The sequence below is a fragment of the Arachis hypogaea genome, chromosome 20, assembly GCF_003086295.3.
Source record: "Arachis hypogaea cultivar Tifrunner chromosome 20, arahy.Tifrunner.gnm2.J5K5, whole genome shotgun sequence".
Lineage (NCBI taxonomy): Eukaryota > Viridiplantae > Streptophyta > Magnoliopsida > Fabales > Fabaceae > Arachis > Arachis hypogaea.
Window position 1 is genome coordinate 130,591,488 of NC_092055.1, and position 18,670 is coordinate 130,610,157.

An 18,670-nucleotide genomic window follows, 5' to 3' on the forward strand; every position below is an offset into this window, starting at 1 on the left:
CGGAAATTTTATGCAAATCTGTGGATGATGGATAAGCAAATATTAGAGGGAACTGCTTTCCACTCCTTTCGGACTATGGTCAGAGGGAAGATTATTTACTTCCACTTTGACAAAGTGAGAGAAGTTCTTAAGCTTCCTCAACTACAAGATGATCCAGAATCCTTTAATAGGAGAATGGCCAAAGATAAAAGGCTAGATCAAGTTCTAGAGGACATATGCCTCCCTGGAACCGAGTGGATTACCAATACAAAAGGTGTCCCAAACCAGCTAAAGAGAGGAGATCTCAAACCAGTTGCTAGAGGATGGCTGGAATTCATTGGGCGTTCTATACTTCCAACCAGCAACCGCTCTGAAGTCACTGTCAAGAGAGCAGTGATGATTCACTGTATTATGCTAGGGAAAGAAGTAGAGATTCATCAGCAGATTTCTGCTGAAATTTACATATTTGAAAACAAGGAATCCACTTATGCTAAATTGGCTGACCCAAGCTTGATTAGTCTGTTATGTAAAGATGCAGGGGTAAAGATAGGCGTGGATGAATATATCCCAGTTGAATGCCCAATCACTAAAAAGGTGATGGATGAACCTCAAGTTCAAGACAACCCCATCAAGAGGAGGGTGCATGAGCTCCTCCTAGAAATTCCTCAATTTGAATATTGGGCCCGCTTAGAAGCATCTGTCACCAAGCTGCAAGAAGCTATGGATCAACTCAAAGAAGAGCAGCAGAATCAAAATAGCATGCTCTGCAAACTGCTCAAAGAACAAGAAAAACAAGGGCGTGACATACAGGAGCTAAAGCGCCAGAAGCTGCCCTTTGAAGAGCTAGACATCCCACAGATTGAAGGAGCAAGTATCTCTCAAAATAAAGGTTGCTGAGTCCTAACTCTATGATAACTTTTGTTATTAGAGACCTATTTTAAGAGTTACATGAGCATTAGTATTAGAGTCATTTATTTTTATGTCTTTAATTTCCTTTCTTTTATTGATTATTTGTCTGCTTTTATGTTTAGTTTCTGTCTTGTTTTTATCTTTATTACATGATTATTAGTGTTTAGAGTCTATGTCTTAAGCTATGAATGATTCCATGAATCTCTCACCTTTCTTAAATAAAAAATTTGTTTTTATTTGCAAAAGAACAAGAAGTGCGTAGTTTCGAATTCTATTTTGAAATTAGTTTAATTATTTTGATGTGGTGGCAATACTTTTTGTTTTCTAAATGAATGTTTGAACAGTGCATATTTTTTGATAGTGAAGTTTATGAATGTTAAAATTGTTAGCTCTTGAAAGAATAATGAAAAAAGAGAAATGTTATTGATAATCTGAAAAATCATAGAAGTGATTCTTGAAGAAAGAAAAAGCAGTGGAAAACACAGAGCTTGCGAAAAAAAAATTTGCAAAAAATAAAGAAAAAGAAAGAAAAAGAAAAAAAAGGAGAAAAAGCCAGTAACCCTTTAAAATAAAAGGCAAGGGTAAAACGAATCCAAGGCTTTGAGCATTAATGGATAGGAGGGCCCAAAGGAATAAAATCCTGGCCTGAGTGGCTAAATCAAGCTGTCCCTAACCATGTGCTTGTGGCGTGAAGGTGTCAAGTGAAAAGCTTGAGACTGAGCGGTTAAAGTCGTGATCCAAAGCAAAAGGAGTGTGCTTAAGAGCTCTGGGCACCACTAACTGGAGACTCTAGCAAAGCTGAGTCACAATCTGAAAAGGTTCACCCAGTTATGTGTCTGTGGCATTTATGTATCCGGTGGTAATACTGGAAAACAAAATGCTTAGGGTCACGGCCAAGACTCATAAAGTAGCTGTGTTCAAGAATCAACATACTGAACTAGGAGAATCAATAACACTATCTGAATTCTGAGTTCCTATGGATGCCAATCATTCTGAACTTCAAAGGATAAAGTGAGATGCCAAAACTGTTCAGAAGCAAAAAGCTACTAGTCCCACTCATCTAATTGAAACTAATTTTCATTGATATTTTTGAAATTTATTGTATATTCTCTTTTTTTTATCCTATTTTGTTTTTATTTGCTTGGGGACAAGCAACAATTTAAGTTTGGTGTTATGATGAGCGGATAATTTATACCCTTTTTGGCATTGTTTTTAGGTAGCTTTTAGTATGTTTTAGTTACTTTTTATTATATTTTTATTAGTTTAATGAAAAAATCACATTTCTGGACTTTACTATGAGTTTTTGTGTTTTTCTATAATTTCAGGTATTTTCTGGTTGAAATTGAGGGACCTGAGCAAAAATCTGATTCAGAGGCTAAGAAAGGACTGTAAATGCTGTTGGATTCTGACCCTCCTGCACTCGAAGTGAATTTTATGGAGCTACAAAAGCTCAATTTTGCGTTGGAAAGTAGACATCTTGGGCTTTCCAGAAATATATAGTAGTCCATACTTTGCCCGAGATTTGATGGCCCAAACTGGCGTTAAACACCAGCCAGAGACCCTTTTCTGGAGTAAAACGCTAGAACTGGCACCAAAACTAGAGTTAAACGCCCAAACTGGCATCCAAGCTGGCGTTTAACTCCAAGAATGGCCTATTCACGTAAAAGCTTCAATACTCAGCCTAAGCACACACCAAGTGGGCCCCGGAAGTGGATTTCTGCACTATCTGCACTTAGTTACTTATTTTCTGTAAACCTAAGTTACTAGTTGAGTATAAAAACTACTTTTAGAGATTCATTTTGTAACTCATGACATTTTACATTTCATATTGTATCTTCTACAACATGAGCCTCTAAACCCCATAGGTGGGGGTGAGGAGCTCTGGTGTGTCTCAATGGATTAATGCAATTACTATTGTTTTCTATTCAATCACGCTTGATTCTATTCTAAGATACTCACTCGTACTTCAATCTGAAGAAGATGATGATCCGTGACACTTGTCATCATTCTCACATTTATGAACGTGTGCCTGACAACCACTCCCGTTCTACCTGAGCTCAACGTAGTCATTGGGCGACAGCTTGAGTGCGTATCTCTTGGGTCTCTGATCCACAGACTGAGTCCGTGAGATTAGAACCTTCGTGGTAGAGGCTAGAACCAATTGGCAGCATTCCTGGGATCCGGAAAGTCTAAACCTTGTCTGTGGTATTCGAGTAGGATCTGGGAAGGGATTATTGTGACGAGCTTCAAACTCACGAATGTTGGGCGCAGTGACAGTGTGCAAAAGGATAGATAGATCCTATTCCAACACTAGTGAGAACCGACAGATGATTAGCCGTGCGGTAGCTGTACCTGGTATTTTTCATCCGAGACGAGAGATCCGACAGTTGATTAGCCGTATAGAAACCGTACCTGGTATTTTCCATCTGAGAGGACGGATGGTAGCCATTGACAACGGTGATCCACCAACATACAGCTTGCCATTGAAGGAAGCCATGCGTGTTTGGAGAAGAAGACAGTAGGAAAGCAGAGATTCAGACGACAGAACATCTTCAGAACCTCAACCTGTTCCTCATTACTGAATCACAAGTACCATTTATTTCATGTTATTTACTTTTCATAAACAAAATCATTTTTATTATTAATCTCCTGACTAATATTTGCAAGATAACCATAGCTTGCTTCAAGCCGACAATCTCCGTGGGATCGACCCTTACTCACGTAAGGTATTACTTGGACGACCCAATGCACTTGCTGGTTAGTTGTGCGGAGTTGTGAAAAGTATAATCACAATTTCGTGCACCAGGTGGCCAAGAAGAATGTATCCTCCTGACTTGCCTAGCATCTCGAGGCCGAGAAGCCGAGTACTTCCTCTCCTCAATCGAATTCTTCTCCCTCCAAGTCGGTCAAGAACTCACTTTCCCCTCCTATCAAAGAAGTTGAGGTGCGAGTGGTGCCCCATCTTCTCCCTTTCCACGAGCCTCCGAAAGTGGATATTAAATCTAGCAATCCCCGAAAGCGTAAGTCACCCCCTTCCAAGTTCAGGAGTGCTAACGACCCTGCGTTTGATGCTGTTGGGTTTAGTGAGGAGCATATCTTGGCTCATATCTCAATTGCTATAGATGACATCTCAGTGGAAAGGCATCTGGAAGTGCTTGCTAGAGGTGAAATTCGAACAACAGGGGTTTGCACCTCTTTGTTGAAGAGCATTATGAAGATTCCTCTTTGTGCTATACAGAGGGAAGTGACCGATCTGAAGGCTGAAGTGGCGAGGCTAACGGAGTCCAAGTTAGAACTGGAGGCCGAGCGAACGACCTTGAGGTTGGAAGTCTCAGGCCTTAAATAAAAACTGAAGCTCTCCCAAGTAGCTTGTGCCATGGCTGAAGGTTTGAAGGAGAAAACTGAGAAGAGCTATACCTGAGTCTTTGGTGAGAAATTAGAGCTTCAAGAGTAGTTGGAACAGCTTAAATAGAACCATGAAGACTTGGAGCTTAATATAATTGAGGATATGGGCCAAATGGTTGAGAACAAGAAGACCCAGTTCCAACTTCTTGATCTCGAGGTGGACCTCTCTTTTGTTGACCCGGATTAGATCGTGGTAGATGGGAAGATAGTTTCTCCCGAGGCTGAGGCTACTCCTTCCGAGGACCTGAAGACTTTTGATCATCGTGCCAATGAAGCCCTCTAGCATTCTCCTGCTCAAGCCGAGGAAGTCCCCCAGCCCGACGTAGCCATGGAAGAGAAAGATCATCCCTCTTATTTGTACTTTGTAATTGTTGGCCCGACTTGTGGGTCTATGAATACCTTTTTTGTAATAGTTTGAGTAGTTTGGATACTTGTTACCCTGTTCTAGGCTTTTGAATATTTTAGTCCTTTCTTTTTTACACTTATTTTTGTAGTTTTATAAGTGTTTATAGCTTTGACTTGCATTGAGTAATAGTAGTATTGTTTGCCTTTTTGTGTACTTTATAACAAACATTTTAGAAATTTGAGACGTTGTTTTGCAAGACATTTTCTACATAGCTCGGTTGTTCCAGGCTATTCTGAAGATCTGGAAAATATTATAGTCTTATAATTTGTTAATTGCTCCAATCATGTGAGATTGGTTCTTTTTCTCGCTATAAAAGTTTTCACAAGTTATTTTGGACTCTCTCTTCAACTCGTTTGGTCGAACTATTCTATGAGGTTTGATAACTTGTTTTGCTGTGTCGACTTAGCATGGTAGGACACTTATTTAAATCACCCTCCTTTTTTCAATTTGTTTCAAATTGTTATAAGTTCGGGCTAAGATTTGTTATCTTAATTTTAATACTCAATTATGTTCATGCCATCTGATGAGCAGATAATTTATACGCTTTTTGGCATTATTTTTAGGTAGTTTTTAGTATCATTTAGTTAGTTTTTACTATGTTTTTATTAGTTTTCAAGAAAAATTCACATTTCTGGAATTTACTATGAGTTTGTGTGTTTTTCTATGATTTCAGGTATTTTCTGGCTGAAATTGTGGGACCTGAGCAAAAATCTGATTCAGAGGCTGAAAAAGGACTGCAGATGTTGTTGGATTCTGACCACCCTACACTCGAAATAGATTTTCTGGAGCTACGGAAACCCAATTGGCGCGCTCTCAATTGCGTTGAAAAGTATACATCTAGGGCTTTCCAGCAATATATAATAGTCCATACTTTGCACGAGTTTTGATGACAAAAACTGGCGTTCAAACGCCAACTTCCTGCCCTATTCTGAAGTTAAATGCCAGAAACAGGTTACAAACCAGAGTTAAACACCACAAACAGGCTGCAACCTGGCGTTTAAGTCCAAGAGAAGTTTCTACACGTGTAAAGCTCAATGCTCAGTACAAGCACACACCAAGTGGGCCCGGAAGTAGATTTCTGCATCATTTACTCATTTCTGTTAACCCTAGCTACTAGTTTAGTATAAAAACTATTTTTAGTGATCTATTTTACATTCTTGATCAGTGTTATGCTATCATAGATCATATTGTACACGTTTAGGGGGCTGGTCTCACGGCCATGCCTGGACCTTCATCACTTATGTATTTTCTACGGTGGAGTTTCTACACCTCAAAGATTAAGAATGCATATCTCTTAGCCTCCTGATCGTGAGATCAGAGTCTTCGTGGTATAAGCTAGAATCAATTGGCAGCATTCTTGAGATCCGGAAAGTCTAAACCTTATCGGTGGTATTCTGAGTAGGATCTGGGATGGAATGACTGTGACGAGCTTCAAACTCGCGAGTGTTGGGCGTAGTGACAGACGCAAAAGGATCAATGGATCCTATTCCAACATGAGTGAGAACCGATAGATGATTAGCCGTGCGGTAACAGCGCATTTGGAACATTTTCACTGAGAGGACGGACGGTAGCCATTGACAACGGTGATCCCCCAACATACAGCTTGTCATGGAAAGGAGTATGAATGATTGAATGAAGACAGTAGGAAAGCAGAGACTCAGAAGCAACAAGCATCTCCATACACTTATCTGAAATCCCACCAATGAATTACATAAGTATTTCTATCTTATTTCATATTTTATTTTAATTATCAAAACCTCATAACCAATTGAATCTTCCTGACTGAGATTTACAAGATGACCATAGCTTGCTTCAAGCCGACAATCTCCGTGGGATCGACCCTTACTCACGTAAGGTTTATTACTTGGACGACCGAGTGCACTTGGTGGTTAGTTGTGTAGAGTTGTGAAAAGGAATTGAGATTATGATCGTGCGTACCAAGTTTTTGGCGCCGTTGAGATCACAATTTCGTGCACCAAGTTTTTGGCGCCGTTGTCGGGGATTGTTCGAGTTTGGACAACTGACAGTTCATCTTGTTGCTCAGATTAGGTGATTTTATTTTAATTTTAAGTTTTTGTTTTTATTCTTTTTATTTTCGAAAAATTTTCAAAAAAAAATAAAAAATAAATTATTCTATGACTTCAGAATTTTTAAGAATGAATTCTAGAGTTTCATGAGATATGTTGAATCCTGGCTGGCTGTTAAGCCATGTCTAATCTTTTGGACCGAAATTTCACTTATCCTTAGAAGAGCTTCTTTGTCTTTCTCATCAATTTAGCTGTTGTATGTAATGTTCAGCTGAAGCTTGGCTGGCCATTGGCCATGTCTAGTGTTTTGGACCGGAGCTTTCACTGAAAGCTTGGTTGGCTAGTAAGCCATGTCTAATTCCTGGACCGGAGTTTTAAGCTAACATTGCATAATTCCTGGAATTCCTATTAAAAAGTTTGAAATCCTAATTTTCCTTTTTTCCAATTAATTTTTGAAAAATACCAAAAAATTTTAATAAAATCATAAAAACCAAAATTTTGATGTTTCTTGTTTGAGTCTAGTGTCAACTTTTAAGTTTGATGTCAATTGCATCTTTTTAATTTTTCTTAAAATTTTCGAAAACTCATGCATGATGTTCTTCATGATCTTCAAGTTGTTCTTGATGATTTTCCTTATTTGATCTTTGTATTTTCTTATTTTGTATCTTTTCTTGTTTTTCATATGCATTTTCAATTTGTTAGTGTCTAAAGTGTGAAAATTTCTAAGTTTGGTGTCTTGCATGTTTTTCCTTTCTTAAAAATTTTCAAAAATAAGTTATTGATGTTCATCTTGATCTTCAAAGTGTTCTTGGTGTTCATCTTGACATTCAAAGTATTCTTGCATATTTTTCTTGTTTTGATTCATAATCTTCATGTTTTGAGTCTTTTTGTTGTTTTTCCCTCTCTTCATAAAAATTCAAAAATAAAAAAAATATCTTTCCCTTATTCTTCTCATAAATTTCGAAAATTTTGAATTGATTTAGTCAAAAAGTTTTAAAATTTAGTTGTTTCTTATTAGTCAAGTCAAAATTTTCAATTTAAAAATTCTATCTTTTTCAAAAATCAAATCTTTTTCATTTTTTCTTTCATATTTTCGAAAATTTCAAATTGATTTCCAAAATCTTTTTTTTATTCTTACTTCATATTTTCGAAAATCTCACTAACATTTAATGTTTTAATTCAAAAATTTTTCAAGTTGTTACTTGCCTATTAAGAAAGGTTCAATCTTTAAATTTTAGAATCATATCTTTTAGTTTCTTGTTAGTCAAGTAATCAACTTTAATTTCAAAATAAAATCTCTTTAAATTTCTTTTTCAAATCTTTTTCAAAATAAATTTCAATCATATCTTTTTCAAAACTTAATTTCAAAATCTTTTCTAACTTCTTATCTTTTCAAATTTGATTTTCAAATCTTTTTCAATTAACTACTTGACTTTTTGTTTGATTTTAAAAGGTTTTCTATTTCAATCATATCTTTTTCAAAATCACCTAACTACTTTTCTCTCTCATCATTTTCGAAAATCACTAACCTCTTTTTCAAAAAAATTCCTTTTTAATTAACTAATTGTTTTAAATTTTAATTTAATTTTATTTTATTCCTCTTTTAAATTTCAAATTATAACTAAAATTTAAATAAAAACAAAAATATTTTTATTTTATGTTAAACTAATATTCGAATTTCTTCTCCCTCTCATCTCTTTCTATTTATTTATTTATCTACTAACACTTCTCTTCTACTCATAATTCGAACCCCCTCTTCTTCTCTGTGTTCGAATTTTCCTCTTCTCATTCTTCTATTCTTCTCTTCTTCTACTCACATAAAGGAATCTCTATACTGTGACATAGAGGATTCTTCTTCTTTTCTGTTCTCTTCTTTTTCATATGAGCAGGAGCAAGGATAAGAACATTCTTGTTGAAGCTGATCCGGAACCTGAAAGGACTCTAAAGAGTAAGCTAAGAGAAGCTAAAGCACAACACTCTGGAAAGGACCTGACAGAATTTTTCGAAAAAGAAGAGGAGATGGCCGAACCCAATAATAATGGTGGAGATGCAAGGAAGATGCTTGGTGACTTTATTGCACCCTCTTCTAACTTCTATGGAAGAAGCATCTCAATTCCTGCCATTGGAGCAAACAACTTTAAGCTTAAGCCTCAATTAGTTTCTCTAATGCAACAGAATTGCAAGTTTCATGGACTTCCAATGGAAGATCCTCATCAGTTTTTAGCTAAATTCTTGCAAATCTGTAACACTGTCAAGACCAATGGAGTTGATCCCGAGGTCTACAGGCTTATACTTTTCCCTTTTGCTGTAAGAGACAGAGCTAGAATCTGGTTGGATTCACAACCTAAGGAAAGCCTGAACTCTTGGGATAAGCTGGTCAGTGCTTTCCTGGCCAAATTCTTTTCACCTCAAAAGATGAGCAAGCTTAGAGTGAAAATACAGACCTTCAGACAGAAGGAAGGTGTGTCCTTCTATGAAGCTTGGGAAAGATATAAGCAACTGATCAAAAGGTGTCCTACTGACATGCTTCAAGAATGGAGCATGATATGTATACTCTATGATGGTCTGTCTGAGTTGTCAAAAATGTCATTGGACCATTTTGTAGGAGGATCTCTTCATCTGAAAATCCCTGTAGAAGCTGAGGAACTCATTGAAATGGTTGTAAATAACTAGTTCATGTACACCTCTGAGAGGAATCCTGTGAACAATGGGATGCCTCAGAAGAAGGAAGTTCTTGAAATTGATACTCTGAATGCCATATTGGCTCAGAACAAAATATTGACTCAGCAAGTCAATATGATTTCTCAGAATCTGAATGGATTGCAAGCTGCATCCAACAGTACTAAAGAAGCATCTTCTGAAGAAGAAGCTTATGATCCTGAGAACCCTGCAATGGCAGAGGTGAATTACATGGGAGAACCCTATGGAAACACCTATAATCCTTCATGGAGAAATCACCCAAATTTCTCATAGAAGGACCAACAGAAGCCTCAACAAGACTTCAACAATAATGGTGGAAGAAATAGGTTTAGCAATAGCAAGCCTTTTCCATCATCTTCTCAGCAACAGACAAAAAATTCTGAACAGAGTCATTCTGGCCTGGAAACTATAGTCTCTGATCTATCCAAGACCACACTAAGTTTCATGAATGAAACAAGATCCTCCATTAGAAATTTAGAGGCACAGGTGGGTCAGCTGAGTAAGAAGATTACTGAAACTCCCCCCAATACTCTCCCAAGCAATACAGAAGAAAATCCCAAGAGAGAGTGCAAGGCAATAACCATGACCAACATGGCCGAACCCGGAGAGAGTGAGGAAGACGTGAGTTCCAGTGAGAAAAGCCTTATGGGACGTCCTCTGGACAGAAAGGAGTTTCCTTTTGAGGAACCAAAGGAATCTGAGGCTCATACAGAGACCATAGAGATTCCATTGAACTTCCTTCTGCCATTCATGAGCTCTGGTAAATATTCTTCCTCTGAAGAGGATGAAGACATCACTGAAGATCAAGTTGCTATGTCTCTAGGAGCAATCATGAAGCTGAATGCCAAGTTATTTGGTAATGAGACTTGGGAGGATGAACCCCTCTAGTTCACCAATGAACTAAATGCATTAATGAGGCAGACATTACCTCAGAAGAAACCGGATCCCGAAAAATTCTTCATACCTTGTACCATAGGCACCATGACCTTTGAGAAGGCTCTATGTGACCTGGGGTCAGGGATAAACCTCATGCCACTCTCTGTAATGGAGAAACTGGAATCTTTGAGGTACAAACTGCAAGAATCTCACTAGAGATGGCAGACAAATCAATGAAACAGGCTTATGGACTAGCAGAGGACGTGCTAGTGAAGGTTGAAGGCCTTTACATCCCTGCTGATTTCATAATCCTAGACACTTGGAAGGATGAGGATGAATCCATCATCCTTGGCAGATGGTGCACGAAATTGTGATCTCTAGCAACGGCGCCAAAAACTTGGTACGCACGTTTATAATCTCAAATTCTTTTTCACAACTCCGATACAACTAACCAGCAAGTGCACTGGGTCGTCCAAGTAATAAACCTTACGTGAGTAAGGGTCGATCCCACGGAGATTGTCGGCTTGAAGCAAGCTATGGTCACCTTGTAAATCTCAGTCAAGCAGATTCAAATGGTTATGGAGATTTGATAATTAAAATATAATTAAAATATAAAATAGGATAGAGATACTTATGCAATTCATTGGTGAGAATTTCAGATAAGCGTATGGAGATGCTTTTGTTCCTTCTGAACCTCTGCTTTCCTACTGCTTTCATCCAATCATTCATATTCCTTTCCATGGCAAGTTGTATGTTGGGCATCACCGTTGTCAATGGTTACTTCCCGTCCTCTCAGTGAAAATGGTCCAAATGCACTATCGCTGCACGGCTAATCATCTGTCGGTTCTCGATCATGTTGGAATAGGATCCATTGATCCTTTTGCGTCTGTCACACGCCCAACACTTGCGAGTTTGAAGCTCGTCACAGTCATCCCATCCCAAATCCTACTCGGAATACCACAGACAAGGTTTAGACTTTCCGGATCTCAAGAATGGCCGCCAATAATTCTAGCTTATACCACGAAGACTCCGATCTTTCGGAATGGAGGCTAAGAGATAAACGCTCAATCCAAGGTAGAACGGAAGTGGTTGTCAGGCACGCGTTCATAGGTTGAGAATGGTGATGAGTGTCACGGATCATCACATTCATCATGTTGAAGTGCAAGCAAATATCTTAGAATAGGAATAATCTTGAATTGAATAAGAAAACAATAGTACTTTGCATTAATTCATGAGGAACAGCAGAGCTCCACACCTTAATCTATGGTGTGTAGAAACTCTACCGTTGAAAATACATAAATGATGAAGGTTCAGGCATGGCCGAATGGCCAGCCCCCTAAACGTGATCTCAGAACATAAAATTAGTCAAAGACTAACCAGAGATGTGAAGTAAATCACTAAAAGTAGTTTTTATACTAAACTAGTAGCTAGGGTTACATAAGATAAGTAAATGATGTAGAAATCCACTTCCGGGCCCACTTGGTGTGTGCTTGGACTAAGCATTGAGCTTTCATGAAAAGAGACTCATTTTGGAGTTAAACGCCAGGTTGTAGCCTGTTTCTGCCGTTTAACTCTGATTTGCAACCTGTTTCTGGCGTTTAACTCCAGAATAGGGCAGGGAGTTGGCGTTTGAATGCCAGTTTGCGTCATCAAAACTCGTGCAACATATGGACTATTATATATTGCTGGAAAGCCCTAGATGTCTACTTTCCAACGCAATTGAGAGCGCGCCAATTGGGTTTCTTTAGCTCCAAAAAATCTACTTCGAGTACAGGGAGGTCAGAATCCAACAGCATCTGCAGTCCTTCTTCAGCTTCTGAATCAGATTTTTGCTCAAGTCCCTCAATTTCAGCCAGAAATTACCTGAAATCACAGAAAAATACACAAACTCATAGTAAAGTCCAAAAATGTGATTTTTATTTAAAAACTAATAAAAATATACTAAAAACTAACTAAATCATACTAAAAACTTGGTAAAAACAATGCCAAAAAGCGTATAAATTATCCGCTCATCACAACACCAAACTTAAATTATTGCCTGTCCCCAAGCAACTGAAAATAAAATAGGATAAAAAGAAGAGAATATACTATAAATTCCAAAATATCAATGAAACTTAGCTCCAATTAGATGAGCGGGACTAGTAGCTTTTTGCCTCTGAACAGTTTTGGCATCTCATTTTATCCCTTGAAGTTCAGAATGATTGGCATCTATAGAAACTCAGAATTCAGATAGTGTTATTGATTCTCCTAGTTCAGTATGTTGATTCTTGAACACAGCTACTTTATGAGTCTTGGTCGTGGCCCTAAGCACTTTGTTTTCCAGTATTACCACCGGATACATAAATGCCACAGACACATAACTGGGTGAACCTTTTCAGATTGTGACTCAGCTTTGCTAAAGTCCCCAATTAGAGGTTTCCAGGGTTCTTAAGCACACTCTTTTTTTTCGCTTTGGACCTCGACCTTAACCGCTCAGTCTCAAAATTTTCACTTCACACCTTCATGCCACAAGCACATGGTTAGGGACAGCTTGGTTTAGCCGCTTAGGCCAGGATTTTATTCCATTGGGCCCTCCTATCCACTGATGCTTAAAGCATTGGATCCTTTTTACCCTTGCCTTTTGGTTTAAAGGGTTATTGGCTTTTTCTGCTTGCTTTTCTTTTTTCTTTCTCTCTCTTTTTTTTTTCTTTTATTTTCGCCATTTTTTTCGCAAGCCTTTTTATTCACTGCTTTTTCTTGCTTCAAGAATCAATTTTATGATTTTTCAGATTATCAATAATATTTCTCTTTTTCATCATTCTTTCAAGAGCCAACAATTTTAACATTCATAAACTACAAATTCAAAAGACATATGCACTGTTCAAGCATTCATTCAAAAAACAAAAAGTATTGCCACCACATCAAAATAATTGAACTAAGCTCAAGGATGAATTCGAAATCATGTACTTCTTGTTCTTTTGTAATTAAAACATTTTTCATTTAAAAAAGGTGATGGATTCATAGGACATTCATAGCTTTAAGACATAGACACTTAGACACTAGTGATCATGTAGTAAAGACATAAACATAAATAAAACATAAGGCTCAAAAACCGAAAAACAGAAAAATTAGAACAAGGAGATTAAGGAACGGGTCCACCTTAGTGAGGGTGGCGTCTTCTTCCTCTTGAAGAACCAATGGTGTTCTTGAGCTCCTCTATGTCTCTTCCTTGTCTTTGTTATAGCTCTTTGATCTTCTCTAATCTCATGGAGAATGATGGAGTGCTCTTGGTGTTCCATCCTTAGTTGTCCCATGTTGGAACTTAATTCTCATAGGGAGGTATTGATTTTCTCCCAATAGTTTTGTGGAGGAAAGTGCATCCCTTGAGGCATCTCAGGGATTTCATGATGAGGAACTTCCTCATGCTTTTGTTGAGGTCCATGAGTGGACTCTTTTGTTTGCTCCATCCTTTTCTTAGTGATGGGCTTTTGAGATGAATCTCTCCATCTCCCATGACTCAGAGGTGGAAGTTTTTGCCTTTCCTTTCCTCTTTCTAGAGGTTTCTCTGGCCTTAGGTGCCATAAATGGTCAAAATAAAAAACAAAAAGCAATGCTTTTACCATACCAAACTTAAAAGGTTTGCTCGTCCTCGAGAAAAAGAAGAAAGAAAGTAGTAAAAGAAAAGAAAATGGAGGAGATGGAGTGAGAGAATGTATTCGGCCAAGGGGGCAAGTAGTGTTTGTGATATGTGAAAATGGAGTAGTGTTAAGGGGTTTATATAGGGGTGGGGGAAGGGTAGGTTTTGGCCATTAGGGTTGGGTTTGGGAGGGAAAAGAATTTGAATTTTGGAGGTAGGTGGGGTTTATGGGGAAGAGTGGATGGATGTGAGTGGTTAGGGGTATTTGGGGAAGAGGTATGGAGGTGATTGGTGAAGGGTATTTGGGGAAGAGTGTTATGAAAAGGTGTGAAGAGGGGAGAAGAAGAGGTGGGGTAGGTGGGGATCCTGTGGGGTCCACAGATCCAGAGGGGTCAAGGACTTAGCATCCCTACTCCATTTAGGCGTGCAAAACGCCCTTAGAATGCATGTCTGGTGTTAAACGCCAGCTTGCTGCTTGTTTCTGGCATTTAACGCCAGCTTTTCTCCCATTCTTGGCGTTAAACGCCAATTCCATGCTCTGTTCTAGCGTTAAACGCCAGTCTGGTGCTTGTTTCTAGCGTTTAACGCCAGTAAGCTCTTCCTCCAGGGTGAGCTATTTTTAATGCTGTTTTTAATGCTGTTTTTGATTTTTCAGTTGTTTTTGTGACTTCACATGATCATCAACCTAAAGAAAACATAAAATAGTAATGAAAAATAAATAGACATAATTAAATAACATTGGGTTGCCTCCCAACAAGCGCTTCTTTAATGTCAATAGCTTGACAATGAGCTCTCATGGAGCCTCACAAAAAATCAGAGCAATGTTGGGGCCCCTCAACACCAAACTTAGAGTTTAGTTGTGGCCTGATGAGCGGATAATTTATACGCTTTTTGACATTGTTTTTAGTATGTTTTCATTAGTTTTTATGTTAAATTCACATTTCTGGACTTTACTATGAGTTTGTGTGTTTTTCTGTGATTTCAGGTATTTTCTGGCTGAAATTGAGGGACTTGAGCAAAAATCAGATTCAGAGGTTGAAGAAGGACTGCTAATGCTGTTGGATTCTGACCTCTCTGCACTCAAAAGGGATTTTCTGGAGCTACAGAACTCAAAATGGCGCACTTCTAATTGCTTTGGAAAGTAGACATCCAGGGATTTCCAGCAATATATAATAGTCCATACTTTGGCCAAGTTTAGATGACGCAAACTAGCGTTCAACGCCAGCTCTCTGCCCAAATCTGGCGTCCAGCGCCAGAAAAGGATCCAAAACCAGAGTTGAATGCCAGAAATGGATCAAAACCTGGCGTTCAACTTCACAAATGGCCTCTGCACGTGGAAAGTTAAAGCTCAGCCCAAGCACACACCAAGTGGGCCCCGGAAGTAGATTTATGCATCAATTACTTACTTCTGTAAACCCTAGTAGCTAGTTTATTATAAATAGGACCTTTTACTATTGTATTAGGTATCTTTGATCAGTTGTATGCTATCTTAGATCACGCTTAGGGGCTGGCCTCTCGGCCATGCCTGGACTTTCACTTATGTATTTTTAACGGTAGAGTTTCTACACTCCATAGATTAAGGTGTGGAGCTCTGCCGTTCCTCGAAGATTAATGCAAAGTACTACTATTTTCTATTCAATTCATCTTGTTTCGCTTCTAAGATATTCATCCGTACTTCAATCTGAATGTGATGAACGTGACAATTATCATCATTCCCTATGAACGTGTGCCTAACAACCACTTTCGTTCTACCTTAGACTGAATGAGTATCTCTTAGATCTCCTAACCAGAATCTTCGTGGTGTAAGCTAGAATGATGGCGACATTCAAGAGAATCCGGAAGGTCTAAACCTTGTCTGTGGTATTTCGAGTAGGATTCAATGATTGGATGACTGTGACGAGCTCCAAACTCGTGATTGCAGGGTGTTAGTGACAGACGCAAAAGGATAGTAAATCCTATTCCAGCATGATCGAGAACCAACAGATGAATAGCCGTGCCGTGACAGGGTGCGTTGACCATTTTCACTGAGAGGATAAGATGAAGTCATTGACAAGGGTGATGCCTCCAGACGATTAGTCGTGCCATGACAGGGCATTTGGATCATTTTTCCGAGAGAAGACCGAAAGTAGCCATTGACAATGGTGATGTATCACATAAAGCCAGCCATGGAAAGGAGTAAGACTGATTGGATGAAGATAGCAGGAAAGCAGAGGTTCAGAGGAACGAAAGCATCTCCATTCGCTTATCTGAAATTCTCACCGATGAGTTACATAAGTATTTCTATCCCTATTTTATTATATTACTTTCGAAAACTCCATAACCATTTGATATCCGCCTGACTGAGATTTACAAGGTGACTATAGCTTGCTTCATACCGACAATCTCCGTGGGATTCGACCCTTACTCACGTAAGGTATTACTTGGACGACCCAGTGCACTTGCTGGTTAGTTATGCGAAGTTGTGAAGATATGTTTAGACCATGGTCCTGTGCATCCGTTTTTGGTGCCATTGCCAGGGAATCAATTTCGAACAACAATTCACAACCTGAGTAGCAATTTCGCATACCAAGTTTTTGGCGCCGTTTCCGGGGATTGTTCGAGTTTGGACAACTGACGGTTCATCCTGTTGCTCAGATTAGGTAATTTTCTTTTTGTTTTGTTTTCAAAATCTTTTTCAAAAATCAAATCTTTTTCAAAATTCTTAAGTATTTTCGAAAATTCCAAAAATATTTTTCAAAAAATGTTTTTCTTATTTTTATCAAATTTTCGAAAATAACAATAACAATTAATGTTTTGATTCAAAAATTTCAAGTTTGTTACTTGCTTGTTAAGAAAGATTCAAACTTTAAGTTCTAGAATCATATCTTATGATTTCTTGTGAATCAAGTCATTAATTGTGATTTTAAAAATCAAATCTTTTTCAAAAACTAATTCTATCATATCTTTTCAAAAATATCTTCTCATCATACCTTTTTCAAAAATTTGATTTCAAAATATCTTTTCTAACTTCCTAACTTATTATCTTTTCAAATTTGTTTCAACTAACTAACTTTTTGTTTGTTTCTTAACTTTTTCAAAACTACCTAACTAACTCTCTCTCTCTCTCTAATTTTCGAAAATATCTTCCCTCTTTTTCAAAAATCTCTTTTTTATTAACTAATTATTTTTATTTTTGATTTTAAAAATTTTTCGAAAAAAAAATACTAACCTTTTTCAAAAACCATTTTCGAAAATCACTAACTCTTTTTCAAAAATTATTTTTGAAAATTCTCCCTCTCCCATCTTATTCTATTTATTTATTCATTTACTAACATCTCATCTCACATCTCTACCCTCCTCACAGTTGTGTTTCTTCTATTACATTACATTCTTTGTCTCCCTCTTTTCTTCCACTCACAAAGGAATCCCTATACTGTGGTATACAGGATCCATATTATTATTATTGTTTTTTCTGTGCCCTCTTCTTTGTCATATGAGCAGGATCAAGGACAAGCACATTCTTGTTGAAGCAGATCCAGAACCTGAAAGGACTCTGAAGAGAAAATTAAGAGAAGCTAAATTACAACAATCCAGAGATAACCTTTCAGAAATTTTTGAACAGGAAGAGGAGATGGCAGCCGAAAATAATAATAATGCAAGGAGGATGCTTGGTGACTTTACTGCACCTAAGTCCAATTTACATGGAAGAAGCATCTCCATTCCTGCCATTGGAGCAAACAACTTTGAGCTGAAACCTCAATTAGTTTCTCTGATGCAGCAAAACTGCAAGTTTCATGGACTTCCATCTGAAGATCCTTTTCAGTTCTTAACTGAATTCTTGCAGATATGTGATACTGTTAAGACTAATGGAGTAGATCCTGAAGTCTACAAGCTCATGCTTTTCCCTTTTGCTGTAAGAGACAGAGCTAGAATATGGTTGGACTCTCAACCTAAAGATAGCCTGAACTCTTGGGATAAGCTGGTCACGGCTTTCTTAGCCAAGTTCTTTCCTCCTCAAAAGCTGAGCAAGCTTAGAGTGGATGTTCAAACTTTCAAACAGAAAGAAAGTGAATCCTTCTATGAAGCTTGGGAGAGATACAAACAGTTGACCAAAAAGTATCCTTCTGACATGCTTTCAGAATGGACCATCCTGGATATATTCTATGATGGTTTATCTGAGCTATCAAAGATGTCACTGGACACTTCTGCAGGTGGATCCATTCACCTAAAGAAAACGCCTGCAGAAGCTCAAGAACTCATTGACATGGTTGCTAATAACCAGTTCATGTACACTTCTGAGAGGAATCCTGTGAGTAATGGGACGCCTATGAAGAAGGGAGTTCTTGAAGTTGATACTCTGAATGCCATATTGGCTCAGAATAAAATATTGACTCAGCAAGTCAATATGATTTCTCAGAGTCTGAATGGAATGCAAGCTGTATCCAACAGTACTCAAGAGGCTTCTTATGAAGAAGAAGCTTATGATCCTGAGAACCCTGCAATAGCAGAGGTAAATTACTTAGGGTGAACCTTATGGAAACACCTATAACTCATCATGGAGAAATCATCCAAATTTCTCATGGAAGGATCAAAAGCCTCAACAAGGCTTTAATAATGGTGGAAGAAACAGGTTTAACAATAATAAACCTTTTCCATCATCCACTCAGCAACAGACAGAGAACTCTGAACAAAATACTTCTAATTTAGAAAACTTAGTCTCTGATCTATCTAAGGCCACTGTAAGTTTCATGAATGAAACAAGGTCTTCCATTA

General features: G+C 38.0%; 1 non-coding gene across 1 annotated transcript; it reads right to left on the bottom strand.

The window, feature by feature from the left end:
• Positions 1-17,924: 17,924 nt before the first annotated feature.
• LOC112787232 (small nucleolar RNA R71) lies at positions 17,925-18,032 on the bottom strand. Its single transcript, XR_003194655.1, has one exon. It is a non-coding gene; the product is annotated as a small nucleolar RNA R71 (small nucleolar RNA).
• Between the last annotated feature and the right edge of the window lie 638 nt (positions 18,033-18,670).